The sequence below is a fragment of the Tupaia chinensis genome, unplaced genomic scaffold (assembly GCF_000334495.1).
Source record: "Tupaia chinensis unplaced genomic scaffold, TupChi_1.0 Scaffold144991_2, whole genome shotgun sequence".
In the NCBI taxonomy this organism is placed as follows: Eukaryota; Metazoa; Chordata; class Mammalia; order Scandentia; family Tupaiidae; genus Tupaia; species Tupaia belangeri.
Genome location: NW_006204851.1, coordinates 3,527,557 through 3,532,513, shown reverse-complemented (window position 1 = coordinate 3,532,513; position 4,957 = coordinate 3,527,557). Strand labels below are relative to the sequence as shown.

Sequence of the window (4,957 nt, the reverse complement as noted above, 5' to 3'; positions counted from 1 at the left end):
AACACAAAGTTGGAAAAACACTTGCACATCCATGTTTATTATACAATTATTCACAATTGCCAGGACAAAAGTCTTTTAAAAAAAATGCCATAGAGTGCTTGCACTTGCTGGAGAGAGACAGAGAGAGAAGGAGAGAGAGAGAAAGTGAGAAAGCACTCCCATAGGGCATGGTCACACCACACTCCATTCTCCTCCATTTCTCCTACTCTCAGGATTTTGAGCATGCGAGCATGTGCGCCCAATGTGTTTTTTAAGCAGCCAGATCCAGGACTTGAACAACACAGTTGGTCATGTAGGATATAGCTGCCTTAACCACCACATCACCAGTCGGTTCCAACATTGATTTTTTTTTTCTTTTTAAGAGAGAATTTTGCTATAGAGCATGTGCACTTGCCAGAGAGACAGATAGCAAGAAATATCTCCCCCTCCAGGGGGGGATTGCCATGCCACAATCCCTTTTTCTCCATTCTCCTCTCAGGATCTTGGGCACACATGCACATATGCCCAGTGTGAGTTTGAAGCTGCTGGGTCTGGAACTTGAACCATGTTCGACTATGTAGGAGACCAGCAATGTAACCATTATGCCATCTGCTGGTCCCAACATTGATTCTTAAACCACTACATCATGATATGCTGTTAAGTGAGTACAAATTTGGGTAGACTATGAACTTTTCAGAATGAGAAAGGAAAAGTAGGAAGGCATTGATATGCTTGTTTTATACCTTGAAACTAATATGTTGAAATTAGACTAAAAAATGGCAAGTAACCTAAGGATTTTCAATAATGAAATAAAAGACATGTAGACATAGCAGGATGGTCCACACATAATGGGTTTCTCGCTGAGGCCTTCACTATGTAATGAAAGTTCAGTTCCACAGTCCTTTAATTTTCCTTTGATAATGAAGGAATAGTATACATGTGATCTCCAATTTCTGATGGAGTCATTCCTGGAAACCAGTGGCTCATCATAAATTAGATTAAGTTTCTCTAAGCAGAAAAAAAAGTGAGATCTTTTAGTATTCAGAAAGTACCAAGCGAAGGTCAGGAACACTTCTTTGTAATATGCGTTTATGGGGAAAACACAGATGGATATATTTGCTAATATTTCCTAAGGCAATTCTTAAAAATCCCCTTTAACTCTATAGCTTGCCTTGCATTTGTAAAATCACTTTCACTCTTGCCCCAACTCCATGAAATATCATTAGCCTGTATGACTTGAAACTAGGAAGTGGGTTTCTCTGCCCAACCCCTCTCTCATTTGCCATGTGACCAAGGGTAAATGAATTAGTTGCTCTAAGCTTTAGTTACCCTTCTGGGAAGCGAGGATATTAATACTTCACAGAGGTGTTTAGGCATGCTTCATATTGGGCACATGCTTTGAGGTCATTGGATGAAAGGTGTTTGCATGATAGCAAAGCAGCTTATTATAGGGTCCTGAGCAGGTGTTCACTTTTAATGAGCTTTGCCCCTATAACATACAGTGCCCTTTGGTGGCCCATTGCCTTACTGACAATAATTAAGATTGACCCAACATTTGTGTTATTGACCTCAGCTTTTTGAAAAATATAATTAAACATTTTCATACTATGTGATAGTTGAGATGCAAATAAGACGACTCTAGCACCTGCCAGATTGTTGAAAAATTGCTTCAAAAAGAGACATCAGTTGGAATGTGCCATAGAGATCAGTGAATTCTTGAAAGTTCCTCTTAAAGATTAGAAAGGGTAAAGCAAATTTCCATGTGTGTGCACATGCACATGTTTGAAGGGAGAAAGTTTTGGGTAATATTTGCCTGTGACACATACTGATGATAGCCAGTAACTAAAATCCAGCCATTGTAGTGTTTTATACGCAGCTGGTTTTTATTAATGATGGAATATTTATGCTTGCTGTACAATTTGTGGCTCATTTCCATGTGTATGTCAGAACTTAAATACCCCCCAAAGCAACATTAAGATAACATTAAATATAAATGTGACCAAGCTAGAAAGGGTGGATTTGGTGGGAAGTTGTTCTTGTTCTTACTAGTGTCACCTCACATTGCAATAACTACACCCCCAACTTTAGGTATTGGTGCCTTCCGATCTTTGTTTCTTTATATATGCCAAAGCAAACTTCACATTTTTATTCCTTCGATATGGACAAATGATCTGCTCCCCTCTTTATAATGCAGATGAAACTGATGTATGTGTTTTTTAAGAGCATATTTTCCCTGCACATGCTTCTCATTATCCAAGAGGCCTGGACTCAATCAGTAAGGAGCAGAGAAACCACATAATTGAAAGGAGAATGATGGTGGTGCATACTTGGAATATTTGTGGGAAGGGGATTGCTGACATCAGAAAATGTAGTGGCCTGAGTGTTAACAGCATTGAAGAGAAATCAGCTTTCTGTGTTTCTGTGTATAGAGAATTTTTTTTTAAGGGAATAAAAATGTGGGCCAGGTTTGACATCCTTTTATGAAGTTGCCCTGGAAACTTTGATGAAGGTTGTTATAGAATAGTTCAATTAAAACCTTCCCCATTAGGAAGCTAATTAGTGCATCCCTTACTCATTTTGGTTGTTTTCATGAGCCATGGATTTGCATTGAATTAGTGACATTTTTTCCATGTGATAGCAAAGTAAGATAAAAATCACAGATGGGAAAAATTATTTAGACAGCCTATTTTGAAGAAATCTAATTTCCCTCTTTATTACATTTAGGTTTCCAGTTCAGGTTTTTGTTTTACCGTGTTTATATATGGTGATTACATTTTGACTTTAGTAGCTAGTTTCACTTCTGGATCACAGGCTGTAAAACAAAGCTTATTCATCTGAGTATTCCATATGAATTGGAGAAATATTACAAACCATAATAAACCATTTGATTTTTTTCTTGTACAATTAGTTTCATTTTGCATCGTGTACATGTATGGAGGGGGGACTGAACGAGGTGGATTTTTTTTTAAAAGCAAACAATTTTTAGAGCTAAGAAAATTTTGATGACCCCCTTTACCGCCAGGAACATTTTATGTGCCTCAGGCTGCCAGTTAGGCTTCTGAGGGGAATTTTCTGATCTGGTGCTTTTTGTGACCAGGGTAAGCTGTTCTCCTGGGCAGCCTGAATAGGGGTTGTGGTGGGAACCTAGTAGGAGTCCTTGCTGGTTTTTTATGCTGTCTTCTATCTTTGGGGTTTGGGATGGGGATGAGTACTTGCTCCTGAGGTTTCAGGGCCACTTGCAGTGGAGTAAATGCTCTGTAGCTAAATACATAACATGGATGTGCCATGGTCTTCTTTTTCCCATAACTTGGAGGGAATGGTCATTCTGTATATTCATAGGTCCCTGAAGCTATTCCTGCACTGATTTCTGCTAGTGGGAAGGATGGCTAGCTTATATGATTTGTGGTTTAGCTGATTTTTTCCTTGTCTTTGGGAAGGCAGAGTTTAGATGCAGTTTTGCAGTGGCCACTCAGTCAAGATAGTTTCCCAGGGCTTTTAAGTCAGCAGTAGGAGGAGGGGCTACCTTCTGCCTTTGGAGAGTGACTCAGGCCCTTTGGTATGAAGATATGGAACACTGGCTCCTGTCCATGCACCTGTTGGATGCCACACCTGCAATCAGCACCTGAGCCCTGCTCATACATGAAGCCTAGACCAAAGGCGGATGGGGCTTCATTTGAAAGATGTACAGAAAAACAGGGAGTGACCTCCCAATTATGTTAGCAGAGCCCCCCTGGGGCTACATTTAGTGGTCTGGTGTTGATACAGGGAACAGCCTTATTAGCTATTTTGTTTAAGGTACTGTTGGAGTGCCAGAGTTTGCTTTTCTAATACATTTCTTTTGTGAACTGTTTTAAACCTGGAGCCAGGACCCAGCAGGTGGCATGGTGGTTAAGGTGCTGGTCTTCCACATGGCTGACCATGGTTTGAATACCATATTCATTGACTTGAGAGAGAGAGAGAGAGAGAGAGAGAGAGAGAGAGAGAGATAGGTGGATTCGATGGCACAATCCTCTAGCCTCTATAGGTTTTTTCCTTAGGGCGGGCACCACCATGCCCAATACTCATTGACTTGAAAATCACTCCAGGCATGTGTGTGTGTGTGTGTGTGTGTGTGTGTGTGCTGAAAATCCCAAAAAGAGACTATAGGAGAAGGGATAGTGGAGTGCCATCTTTCCTGGGGGTGCTTTTTCACATTCCTTCTTTATCTCTCTGGTGAGTGCATGCTCCCTATAGCAAAAACTAAAAGCAAACAAACAAAAAAAACTGGAGAGGCAATTCTGTGAAGCACAAGGCAGAAAGTCACAAGACCTGGGTTCTGATCTTGGCCCAGCTAATGAGCAGCAGTGAAACCCTGGTCAAATTTGTTGTCATTAGCTATCTCTTCTGACTTGAGCTTCTCCAGTTGTAAAATGGAATTAATCACATTTGCCTTTATTTCTGCACAGAACTGCTGAGAAGGACAACTAAGATAATAGAAGTGAAAGAGCTTTTATCTTCTTAGAAGGAAGGCCAAGAAACTAAAGGTAATAGTATTGTTGTTATTCCATGTCTTTTGTTCCTTTTCTTCTGCTGCTGTTGCCTCTAGCAAAGGCTTCACTCGAGATGCCATTACTAAGCACGTTTTATGGACCAGTTAGTGTTTTAGGTGTTGGAATGGAGCAGTGAAAAATCATGCACCCAGGCTGTGCCCTCTAAGATCTTATAGTCCAGCAATTCCTGTTTCCATTTCCTTCTTGCTCATCCCATCACTATGATTTCTACCTGAGCACATAGAAGCTTAAAAGTCAAGAGTTAACTTCATTTTTTTTTTCTCCTTGCATTGCACCTAGGGATTTTTGTCCCTGGAACAGTATATTGTAAGGTCTGGATTGAAGGTATATGGCGGTAAATAAAGGAATTTCTCTCCCACATTTGCAAAGCGTGTGACCATTGAGTGATCACATTTTTTCTTTTCTTTCTTTCTTTCTTTTTTTTTTTT

At 40.1% G+C, this 4,957-nt stretch overlaps 1 protein-coding gene across 1 annotated transcript in view; it reads left to right on the top strand.

Annotated features, from left to right (window-relative positions):
- The window catches only part of AMOT (angiomotin), an 85,945-nt gene that overhangs the window by 6,963 nt on the left and 74,025 nt on the right, over positions 1-4,957 (top strand). The window contains 1 exon segment of the mRNA XM_014583900.2: positions 4,425-4,502. The gene's annotated coding sequence lies outside the window, so the exon portion shown is untranslated.